This window comes from Malaclemys terrapin, chromosome 1, assembly GCF_027887155.1.
Source record: "Malaclemys terrapin pileata isolate rMalTer1 chromosome 1, rMalTer1.hap1, whole genome shotgun sequence".
Lineage (NCBI taxonomy): Eukaryota > Metazoa > Chordata > Testudines > Emydidae > Malaclemys > Malaclemys terrapin.
The window spans coordinates 336,287,350-336,300,361 of NC_071505.1; positions in this window are offsets into that span (position 1 = coordinate 336,287,350).

The following is a 13,012-nucleotide window of genomic DNA, read 5'->3' on the forward strand; positions in this document are numbered from 1 at the left end:
TATTGGCTGAAGTAGGACTGAGTGGACTTGCAGGCTTTACAATTTTACATTGTTTTATTTTTAATGCAATTTTTGTACATAATTCTACATTTGTAAGTTCAACTTTCATGATAAAGAGATTGCACTACAGGACTTTTATTAGGTGAATTGAAAAATAATGTTGATTTTGTTTTTTTACAGTGCAAATACTTGTAATAAAAAATAAATATAAAGCGAGCATTGTACACTTTGTATTCTGTGTTGTAATTGAAATCAATATATTTGAAAATATAGAAAACATCCAAAAATATGTAAATAAATGGTATTCTATTATTAACAGTGCAATTAATCACACGATTAATCGCAATTAATTTTTTAAATTGCTTGACAGCCCTACTAAAAACCTTTGAGCAGTGGGTCTCAACCTTTCCAGACTACTGTACCCCTTTCACGAGTCTGCTTTGTCTGCATACCAACAAGTTTCACCTCACTTAAAAACTATTTGCTTACAAAATCAGACGTAAAAATACAAGAGTGTCACAGCACACTATTACTGAAAAATGGCTGACTTTCTCACTTTTACCATATAATTATAAAATACATCAATTGGAATATAAATATTGTACTTACATTTCAGTGTATAATATATAGAGCAGTATAAAAAGTCATCGGATGAAATTTTAGTTTGTACTGACTTCGCTAGTGCTTTTTATGTAGCCTGTTGTAAAACTAGGCAAATATCTAGATGAGTTGATGTACCCCCTGGAAGACCTCTGTGTATCCCCATTGATACACGTCCCCGGGGTTGAGAACCACTGCCTTTGAGGAGGACTACTCAGCCAGGATCAGGGCCCTGTACTGCTAGCTAGTGTAGATATACATACAGTAAGACACTGCCATTGCAGGAAAGAATTTGCAATCTAAAGCTCTGATCCTGCAAATGCTTATGCCTATGAGCATTGCTGCTGAGTTCAGTGTGACTGCTCACATGCATAGGTGTTCTATTCTGTTTCTCTATAGGTTCTTACACCACACTTACCAGCATAGTCTCTGAGCACCTTGCAGTAGTGCACTGAACCATGGAAGCAGGGCCGGCTTTAGGCCAATTCCACCAATTCCCCCGAATCGGGCCCCGCGCCTAAGAGGGCCCCGCACCCAGTGGCAGGGCCACCCAGAGTGGGGGGCAAGTGGTAGAGAATCCCTTCCCTGGCTAGAGGCGCCTTTTTAATTTTTACTCACCCGGCGGCGCTCCGGGTCTTTGGCGGCGGGTCCTTCACTCGTTCTGGGTCTTTGGCGGCACTTTGGCGGCGAGTCCTTCAGTGCCGCCAAAGACCAGGAGCGAGTGAAGGACCCGCTGCCAAAGACTAGGAGCGCGGCCTGGTGAGTACAAGCCTCCTGTGTTTTTTTTTTTTTTTTTTTTAACGTATTTTTTTTTAGTCATCCCTACCGGGGCCCCGTCGAAACTGTTCGAATTGGGCCCCGCACTTCCTAAAGCCGGCCCTGCATGGAAGAGAAGTGTGTGCAGGGCAGTGTCTTGTTCTGATATGGGGATAGTGGTGGTTTTGATTTGAATTAGGGTTTTTTGGGTGGGGAGGGTTGTTTGGTTGTTGTTGTTTTTTAAATATACATGTTGTTCTGTATTTATTTTGGAGAAGGCAGGTCAAAGAAATGTGCCTTGCTCTTGGAGCGGAAGTTGGTGAGGTCTGCTATGATCCTTTGTTCCTGGGGGGAAGTTCATTCTACAGACCAGTCCTCAAGAAAGTTCTGCCTCCCGCACAGTCGACCTTTCTCTTATTGTTCTATTGGGTCAGAGGAGTGAAGCTTTTAATCACAGTCTTCATCCCAGAGCTTTAGGTGGTCTCTTGAGTTGAGGCCTTGGGGACTAATTTAAGACAAGAATGCACCAAAAAGGTATAATAAACAGAAAAAAATGGAACAGGGAAGATGACGGTAGCCGGGGCATGACTACATAGAGTAGCTCTGAGAACAAGCAGGCAGTTTTGAGTCAGTTATTATGTTTGTATATAAACTTCTTCTTCTTGTATGCAGACATCAGAGTTCAATGTCCAAGTTCCATAACCAGAGGACAGCCTCTGTATCAAGGGAGGCTAGGGATTGTAGATGTCTGGTCGGACACGCTTCCAGCACGAGTTATTGTCTGCAACGTTGCCCCACGGTCACGGCATGGAGAGAAAGACGGGCCAATCCCGGGCAACTCTCTATGAGCCAGAGAGTAGCCTGTTGAGCTTGGCCCAGGATCTACAATCGAGGAAACAGGCCTACAGTCTACAAGGAGGCAGGTGCAGCAATGGACTCCTCAATTTACATGGTGTGTTGGACTCTTTCCTACCAATGATTCCCCTCTGTAAGAACACAGTTTTCAGCTTCCGGTGGTGCTGATGATCTGTGCATGGTAAAGGACTAGTAACGCTCTTGTCCAAGAGTGCATGGGCTGCCGTAGTAAAGGGCTGTCAAGAGGTCAGCTGTCGTGTCACACCCTGGTCTGCATATTGGGATTCCTCCCCTGAATAAGAGCAGACTGTTGAGTTGGCGCTGTGTGTGGTTTCCTGTCTGAGAATGGGACATCGTCCAACTGGAGATATAATAGGTTGGTTCCATCTGTTGCAGCTCTCCAAGCAGACTTAATAGTATTGGCATCTCGTTGAAGGTCTGACGGAGCTGATAGCACATACAAACTGGAGGTTGGTGTATAATTCAAGCAACCACGAATAATTTGAGTGCCTGAATTCACCTCCGTGTCAACAAGCTGAGTGTGGCAACTACACCCCCAAATCACAGAGCAAACTCCAGGGCCAATACAGATGTACTGAAAGGTCTGCTCCCCATGAGCTTCCAGATAGTTTTTGTATTGAGGCAGTACAGGAAGAGATCTTCATTTTCAGGTGTTCTAGTTGAGGCCAGTATGTCAGGCTCTGGTTGAACTTTACTCCTAAGTATGTGACAACTGTTTGGAATGGCAGTATGTGTCCTTGGACATGGATCAAGATGGGTCAATTAGCGAGACAACTGTTTAGATGGAAAGTAGTTGTCACTGTCTTGGTTTCATTCAGAATTAGTTTCCATTACTGCAAGGGTCAAAATGGGGAGTAAGTCTACTGCCTTCACATGGTGCCCCTGTCAGGAGTGAAAGCAAAGCTAAAACAGACAAAATGCAAAATCAGAGCTCATGTTCTCGTCATATATAACCCATAACAGAAATAAATAGCCATCCCAAATCCCTAAGGCAACGTTTAACATTTAACAAGATGTCAAAGCCATGAATTACTATTTCCTTGGTGGTATTTATACCTTAAATGGTATGAATTTGAAATCAGTTTGGAGTTATTAGCGGGTATAGTATTGGTGGGAGCTCTGCTGGCACCTACTGGCTCAAGTGTAGAAGTGTGTAAAACAGGAAATGGAGAGAAGGTGACCGGGTATGGATAAAGGAAAGGAAGGGTTTAATGTGAGAGCCGGGGACTGACGCTGGGAAGCATGGGGAACATCTTATGCCAACTAGGCAGGCCAGTCTCCTGGGTTGTGGGGAAGCTATTACAGGGTGCTGGGCTGGGAAGGAGGGGCTAGGTCAGGACTCCTAGGCAAAGTGGGGAACCTCCTTTTTGTTCCCCGGTTGGCCTTGTCTCCATCCCTGGTCCCTGATTCTTGCTGGGAACCAGGAGCTCAAAGTGGCCAGCCTGTAGGGAAGGCTGTTGTGGACTGGGATGTAGGCAGTCTAGCCTAGTAGTCAGAGCAGGAGTCAGGTCTAGGGGCAGAGCAGGTGTCCAGCTTGGGGAACAAAGCTGAGGGCCAGGACCAGAGTCAACTGCCAATTACCAGAGCCAAGGGGTCAAGCCAGAGTCAGAGACTGGGGTCAGAGCCAAGACTGGTAACTGATGGTGGAAGCAAGGTAAGGGCAGGAACTGGAGGAGAGGCAAGGTGCAAACACAGAGCAGGAGCGTGGTGGGAACAGGGGCAAAGGCAGGGGTTCAGCAGGAGCAGCGCATGAATCAGGAACAGTGTTTGGGTGCAGGCACAAGCAGAGTCCAATGCAGCTACAACAAGAAATCACCGTGTTGCTCAGACAACTTCTGATGCCTCTTTCTGGCTTAAATAGCATGGTTGGACCAATCGGTGGAGCCAGGCAATCCCCCAATCATGGCTTCCGTGGGTGGTGCCTGGGCTGAGGCTATAGTCCAACTAGCTTCTCACCCACCTTACCAGATTTCAGCAACTATTGGGTGGAGGCCAGGATATGATGGCTATCTGGGAATACCCAGGCCTGTGTTCAAGACCTGAGACATCACAAAGGGTAGGCAGGTGGCTCTTCTTGTCTATGGAGTGAGGGTGTGTGTGTGTGTGTGTGTGTGTGCAGGGGAGTGATTAGCAAAGTTGAAAGAGCTTGTTTAGCAATTACAGGAGGGAGGGGTTGAGTAGTAGGAGAGAGACAGGAGCTGTGTGGCCTGGAGGAATATGCATTAGGTTAGGCATGAGGGGAGACTGAATTCCACTGGTGCCACCAGCTCATTGTGTTGTGATATTCTATGGCAAGGCACTTCACCCATCCCGCACCCTCTTTCCCCCCTACAAAATGGGGGATAATGGTGTGATGGGTTTGGTCACAGAGATCCTCTTGGGACCGTCACCTGATATGCTGAAATTACCTCTGAGCCCATTTTCTTTGCCAGCTTGGGACTCCAGGACCCTGCCTTGTTGAGCCAGACACACTAGCCTGCTGCAACACAGACCCCAGGTCTGGTCCACGCCCCCAAAGCTACAGATTTAACTGAAAACAGCTCAGCAGGTTACCTGTCTCCAGCAGCCAGACACCCAGTTCCCAATGGGATCCAAACCCCAAATAAGTCTGTTTTACTCTGTATAAAGCTTATACAGGGTAAATTAATAAATTGTCCACCCTCTATAACACTGATAGAGAGATATGCACAGCTGTTTGCTCCCCCAGGTATTAATCACTTACTCTGGGTTTATTAATAAACAAAAGTGATTTCATTAAATATAAAAAGTAGGATTTAAGTGGTTTCAAGTAATAACAGACAGAACAAAGTAAGTCACCAAGCAAAATAAAGCAAAAACACACAAGTCTAAGCCTAATACATTAAGAAACTGATTACAGGTAATATCTCACCCTCAGAGATGGTCCAATAAGCTTCTTTCACAGACTAGACTCCTTCCTAGTCTGGGCCCTATCCTTTCCCCAGTACAGTCTTTGTTAGATCCAGAAGACATCTCAGGTGGTAAGCAGGGATTTTCTCATGACTGGCAGCCTCTTTTGTCCTGCTCCACCCCCTTTTATAGCTTTGGCAGAAGGCAGGAATCTTTTGTCTGTGCTTGTCCCTACCCCTGCCTCATCAATGCAAAAGTACAAGGATTAAGATGGATTCCAATATCATGTGCCATGGTCACATGTCACGGTAAGACCCCTAGTTTCCATTCTTCCTGAGTTGGCCCACACTTACACAGGAAAGCTTGCAGGTAAATAAACCATTTACAACCAATTGTCCTAGTCAATGGGAGCCATCAAGATTCTAAACCACTGTTAATGGGCCACCCTTTGCATAATTACGATAGGACCTCAGAGTTATACTTCATATTTCTAGATTCAGATACAAGGATGATACATGCATACAAATAGGAGGAAAATATTCAGTAGTTTATAACCTTTGTTATGATACCTTACAAGAGACCTTTTGCATAAAGCATATTCCAGTTACATCATATTCACACTCATTAGCATATTTCCATAAAACACATGGAGTGCAACTCACAAATGGTTCTTAACCGCCTACCTCACATGAATGCAGAGGAATTGTGGGTTAATGCCTGAAGAGGTGAAATCCTGGTCCCTGTTGAAATCAACAGATGTTTTGCCATTGACTCCCCCCACAAAGGAATAATATTAACTGGGCTCTTCTCTCTCCCCTGAGAGTACTATCTTGCCCTAAGGGTTAGGAGGACATGACTCCCTCCTTATTGTTATTAGGGCTTTAGAAAGTGATTCTGTTGGTTCCCTTTGTTTCTGGAGATTGTTTCTGGCTGTGATTTTACCCCTCTGTTGGAACATGCTTGGAGAGAGGATACTGAATATGAAATGTTTTTAAACTTCCCTGATTTAATATGTTGGTTACAGACCCTCGGTTTGTTCTTGAGCTCTATGAATCACTCAGTTAGATTTGCAAATCTCCCAAAGGATATTTCAAAGATATTTTTTTTATCTGGGAAAATAAAATATTGAACACAACCAATCATTTCTGGCGACAGTGCCTCTATCTGCAAACCAATTCTCATTCATTAGGCGGCATCTGTTTGGGGGTGGGGGAGAGGAACAGCTGCAATAAAACACCTCTTAATCCCAGAGCCGGAGAGCAGTCTGAAGCAGGGAGTTGAATCGATGTTTATTTTGGTTTGGCTTAGGTTTGGGTTCAATTGCATTCAGTGTCTTCTGGTTCAGTTCTGGTTCAAGCCATCAAAAAAAAATTAATGGTTCAGTTACCAGTTCAAACAGTTTCAAATCAAATGTCAAATGTTTTAGTGGAAGGTGTGGTGAGATGTTGGCAGCGTGTGTGTGTGTGTGTTCATTCAGTGTGCTGTCCCTGCTCTGTGCAGATAGCAGAGATAGCAGACCTCAATTAAACTGCCCAATAAATCCACAGACTCGGTTTTCAGCGAAGGCATCTGGCCAGGTTTATTGTCGATGAAGCCCAGTAATAGCACATGGCAGACTCTATGAGGATACTAAGACATGTATGCCCATGACAATGGACACAGCTCAGTCAGTGTTGGGACTTTTGACTGCCCCGTAGACTGGCCAAAGACACTTCCTCTGAGATACATCTTTATACACCAATACAAATAAGGTACGTATTGCCTCTGACATATCAGGGCACCACCCATTGCCTTGTACATGTTGGTTTGATTAAAACATCTCTATCCACCATGCTGTCATCCTGACCGTATCTTTAGGATGGGTCAGTGTGTTCCTGTTATCTCTGGGGAATGTGCTGGCATCAGGGTGTTCTCTGCACTGCCTTTCTGGAATGCGCTTGCGTGAGTGCTCTGTGCCCAGCACCTCTTAGGAATATGTGTTTATGCAATATCAGCTCTGTGCTTGCCAAATTCTGTGAGCAGGGCCTGCCTCTTGCTCACAACCTGACTTTGCTTCATATCAGCAAAGCTTTGACCCCTACTTTAGTTCAGGCCTGAGGCCTCTGATACAAGGGCTTATGTCTCAGGCTCTCTTCCTACTACAGAAGGAAATTCAAAAAAGAGAGCGGAAGCTTAAAATTGAAACTGTTTTGATTTGTGACCATGTATTTATTTTTTAACTCTAATTTTACATGAGTTTTGGGTTCAGGAAGGAATTTTCCCTGGGTCAGATTAGCAGAGACCCTGGGGGGGTTTTCACCTTCCTTGGCAGCATGGGTACAGGTCGCTTGCTGGTTTGAACTAGAGTAAATGGTGGATTCTCTGTAACTTGAAGTCTTTAGCTCAAGATTTGAGGACTTCAGTAACTCAGCCAGAGGTTATAGGTCTATTACAGGAGTGGGTGGGTGGAGGTTTTGTGGCCTGCAATGCACAGGAGGTCAGACTAGATGATTATGATGGTCCCTTCTGGCCTCAAAGTCTATTAGTCTATCAATATGTCTACACTGCAATAAAAGACCATAGTATGGCCATGGCTAGCCCAGGTCAGCTGACTCACGCTCACAGGGTTCTGGCTGTGGGGCTATAAAATTACAGGGTAGACATTCAGGTTTGGGCTGGAGCCCAAGAGGTTCCACAAGGGGGTGAATCTTTGAGTCTGGTTTCCAGCCCGAGTCTGAATGTCTACACTGCAATTTTTAGCCCTGCAGCTGAGCTGGGCTCTGAGACTTGGTATCTAAGTTCCCTCTAAGCTGTGCAGCTGCGCAGCAGGCTATCAAGGGCCACGCAAGCAAGGAGAGGCACCTCTCCCCTGGCCCCAGCCCCAGAGCTGCCGCAGCAAGGCACCTCTCCCCCGGCCCCAGCCCCAGAGCTGCCACAGCCTAGGAGAGGCACTCTCGCCTGGCCCCGGGCTGCTGCAGTGAGAGAGGGCTGGGGGGAGTCCTCTTTTACCGCTGCAGCCCCAGGGCAGCCTGCACCCCAAACCCCTCATCCCCGGCTCCACCCCAAAGCCCGCACCCCCAGCTGGAGCCCTCACCTTCTCGTACTCCAACCTTCTGCCCTAGCCCTGAGCCCCCTCCCATACCCCGAACCTCTCGGCCCTACCTACACCACACATCACCACCATATTGGTGCATATAACAAAATTAATTCTGCACATGGATGTAAAAAATTAGAGGGAACATTGCTTGGTACTGTGGGTTTTTTATGGCAATGTAGATGTACCCTATGAGTGTTCCTAGTGTTTTTGTGTTGTCATATAAACACAATTTTTTTACAACTGGTTTGTTTGAGAGAACTAAAATAACATCTTCTAATGTTTGCTCTGTCATACAGGACCTCCGCGGTGAAAGGATAAATTTGAGTTTGGGGCAACTGGAAGGAGGCGCTGCCCCAGGGTTTGGAGATGGGTGGGAAGAGGCCTAAGGGGGAGTAGTGTTGGGGAGCCTTACCATTTTCCTTGGGCTTGAAAAGTTATTGTTAATTCTGGGACCGGGGAACTTCCACCACTTCTCTCCCCAGGGGGGAGTCTCACAGATGGTGCATGTATTTCTTTAGGGTTACCATATCTCATAAATAAAAAAAGAGGACCCTCCACGGGCCATGGCCCCGCCCATTTCCCCACCCCTAGCCCCGCCCCAACTCCGCCCCTTCCCCCACCCTAACTCCACCCCCTCCTCCCTCCCACTCCCAGCCAGGGGGAAAGGGCTGCCCCAGTGCTACCAGCATCACGGTTTCCCGGGCAGCCCCCAGACCCTGCGCCCCCAGCCGGCGCTTCCCCAGCGCAGCTGGTGCCCGGGAGGGGAAGCGCCCAGCCGGGGGCGCAGGGTCTGGAGGCTGCCCAGCAAACCGTGAAGCCGGTAGCGCTCGGGCTTTGGGCAGCCCCCATGCCTCCGGACCCTGTGCCCCCGGCCGGGCACTTCCCCTCCGGGGCTCCGGCGGCTCTGCGTAACTTACACTGTATAAGTTACACAGAGCCGAAGAGGAGCAGAGCCCCCGCAGCTGGAGGCTCTGCTCCTCTTAGGCTCTGTTTAAGAGCCGGGCTGCCCCAGCGCTACCGGCTTTGGGCAGCCCCCGTGCCTCCGGACCCTGCGCCGCCGGAGCCCAGGAGGGGAAGTGCCCGGCTGGGGGCGCAGGGTCTGGAGGCACGGGGCTGCCCGAAGCCGGTAGCGCTCGGGCAGCCCGGCTCTTAAATGGAGACGCGGGGACTGGAGCCTCCAGCCCCCGGGGCTCTGTGTAACTGACCCAGTGTCAGTTACACAGCGCCAAAGAGGAGAAAAGCCTCCAGCCCCCGGGGCTCTGTGTAACTGACACAGTGTCAGTTACACAGAGCCCCAGCCGCTGGAGGCTCTGTTTAAGAGCCGGGCTGCCCGAGCGCTACCGGCTTTGGGCAGCCCCCTTGCCTCCGGACCCTGCGCCGCCGGAGCCCGGGAGGGGAAGTGCCCGGCTGGGGGCGCAGGGTCTCCAGGCACGGGGCTGCCCGAAGCCGGTAGCTCTCGGGCAGCCCGGCTCTTAAACAGAGCCTCCAGCGGCTGGGGCTCTGTGTAACTGACACTGTGTCAGTTACACACAGCCCCGGCGGCTGGAGGCTCCAGTCCCCACGGCTCTGTTTAAGAGCCGGGCTGCCGGAGCGCTACCGGCTTCGGGCAGCCCCGTACCTCCAGACCCTGCGCCCCCAGCCGGGCACTTCCCCTCCCGGGCTCCAGCGGCGCAGGGTCTCCAGGCACGGGGCTGCCCGAAGCCGGTAGCGTTCAGGCAGCCGGGCTCTTAAACAGAGCTGCCATTTTCCCGGACATGTTCCGCTTTTTGGCAATTCCCCCCGGACGGGGGTTTGACTGCCGAAAAGCCGGACATGTCCGGGAAAAAGAGGACGTATGGTAACCCTAATTTCTTGGGGCCTCTGCTGTCGCATGTGGTGTGCAGGCAGCTCCTAAGCATCCCCTCACTCTCCCTACTCTGGTGGGCTGGCCTCCTTCCATTCTCATTCTCTTCTCGTTATACTGGGCCAGGCCTTGCTGGTAGCAATCACATGCCTATTTGTTATTTTGTTGTCTTGTTTTATAATGAAAATAAAATCACAGTACTTTTTTTAAAATATTGAGCTTAAAAAAAAAATACTGAACCTTTATTTTAACCAGTAACCCAGTTTTGGTTTAGTTAACTGCCAGTTTGGGATCAATAGGTAGGACAAAACTATGGGACAGGTTTGGTTCTGGTTCAAGTAAAAATACTGGTTCCAATTCGGTTCTGGTTCAACTCCCTTGTATGAAGACCTCGTTCTCAACCACACACATTCTCCATTCACTCCTCCTGCCTGGGAGATGAGTTCCATAGATGGTGAACTTCCACACCAGATCATGGCTTCCTCAGGAAGGCCTCCTTCCAATGAGAACACCATGAAAATTGGCTGTAGGTAGTTGAGCTTCTCAGGAAATGTTTTCTTCAATTTGCTTCTCCTTAACAATACGTCATCTAGGTACAACCAGGACTGGATTAAGGCATAGGCATTATAGGTCTGTGCCTAGGGCCCCAGCTCCCAGATTCATGTGATAAGGGCATAATCTCAGTTATCACTCAGGGGGAGGGAGTAAGTTTCTATCCCACTTGGTCAGGAAGAAAAGCTTGAAAATTCAGGGGCGTCTGTGTGAGTTTACAAAGAGCCTGAAACAATAGTTCCAAGGGGTTAAATTTACCCCATTGAGATGCAAGGGAGTTAACTCCCAATGATCTGTGGTAGGAGTGTGAAACTCCCACTGGCCTGCCAAGGCCCCCAGCAGAGGACTCTGTGAATGACAGGAACAGCAGGCCTGGCCCACTCACTCAAGTAGATATTCCCTGGCGACTGGGGTAAATGGTGGGGGTGTTTCCTTACTACCACTCTCTTCAGGAGTGAAGGGGGCCTGCTGCCATTCCTGGATGTAATAAGGGGGTCTTATGCTGCCCCTGCAAATCTATGAGGGGAGGCAGGATCATGGAGTGGAGGCAGGGCCATAGGGGTAGAGCCAAGGACCCATATTGCCTTAATCCAGCCCTGGGTCCGACTGCTTTTGTTTCTCCATAATAAAGCGCCCTCCCATGTCCTTTCACTCTGAATGGTTTTTTATTTTAGATTAAGGAAAACAAGCAAGGAAGAATAATAAAATCTCCATGGGAGAGAGCCCAGTGGGAGTGTCTCCTTGTAACAAGCTGCAGAGACTCTGAGAACAAAATGGTTGCTGCCTCTGCAGGCAGAAATTTAGAGGTGTTGTAAACACAGACTTCAGGCAAACATGCTGCAGCTGCATAATAAACATAGCACAGACTATCCAAAGTATAGGCTGTCCTGGAAACACTGGCAGCAAGCCGTATCATTTAGGGGAATCAGTTAAGAGTGACTGAATTAAGGGCACAACTGCTGAGAGGAAGTGTGATTCTGTGAGTAAGACACTGGACTAGGATTCAGATTTAGATTTGGTTCCTAGCTCAGCCACAGACTCCCCCATGTGAGCTTGGCCAAGTCAGTCTCTCAGTTCTAGATCCATAAAATGGGGGTGCTTCCTGTCTTCTCTTCCCCCAACCCCTTTCCCAGTCCTGTCGCTTTAGAGTTAAATTCTTCAGAGGAGGCAGCATCTCTTAGGGTGGGTTTGTACGGTGCCTAACACAATGGGGCCTGTAAAGGATCCAAACAAGGGGGAAACCCAAAAGAAACGAACAGAATAAGTCTGTCCCTTTAATAAGGTCTCCGAGAAGGAGCCTGAGACAGGGCCATCCCTACCCATACGCAAACTACACAGCTGCGTGCTGCATCCAGCTCCAGCAGCCAGCCCAATCCCCTGGACGGCTGAGCCAGCCCCTCGTGGGCTGTGCATAGCAGGGCCCAGGAAAGCTGCCCCCGCCCCTGCTCTGCCCCACCTCTTTCCACCCCTGCTCTGCTCCAGTCCCGCCCCCACTCCACCCCTTCCCTCCAAACCCCCATCCCCTGAGCTATGTGTCCCGGGGGACTGTAGCAGGGGTCGGGGTCGGGCCTGCCCTGCCCTGCCCTCACTGGGTGGTGGGAAGTGAAGTGACCGGCCCCAGCCCACTATGCCGGCTCCCAGCCGTGCCGCCGGTGAGTGCTGGGGAGCAGTTCCCCACCTCCCCCCAAGCCTGGGAGCCGGGGGAGTAGAGCGAAGCAGGCTAGGGCCGGGTCACTCCACTTCCCGCTGCCCCATGAGTGCGGGGGTGGGCCTGACCCCTGCTTCCTTCCTGCACTGGCTACTCCTGCCTCCCAAAGCACTTGGGCGCAGCCCCCCACCTCAGAGGCCCGGGGCCACCCCCACAGGGGGGCTGCATAGGGCACCACAATCTCTAGGCCTGGCCTGAGAGAGGCTACCACCCACAGCAGCGTAGATGGCTTCTGGCCCCCAACTCCTGCAGCTCTTTATAGACAACACCTGTCCCCTTCTCAGCTGCATTCACTAGTGAAGTGTGCTGGCTGGCCCTATGTCTCTGGCCCTTAAAAGCCCCCTGTTACAAGACCTCTGTTTGTAATAAGAAATAAACTGAGGGGTCCAACTAGCCCTAGATTTTGGCAGTGCTCAGACTGGGGGAGAAAGTGATTTGACTCCCCTCTCTCCCACCCCCCTACACACACCAAACAAGTGATGGCAACCACCCAGCAGATCATCTTTTTGTTCTGTGTTTGTACAGCACCTAACACAATGGGGTCCTAGTCCGTGACTGGGGCTTACAGGCACTGCTGCAATACAAAGAATGAATTCAACTTTCCTGTCCTTCCAGTTTAGCAATAGTGGGAAGAAAGATTTTGGCCCCTCCTTTCAAGCACTAGATTTTATTCCTCATTGTACAGCTCAGTCCCTGGTGGTTCATTTTGCCCATTTATTTATATGGTCTATGT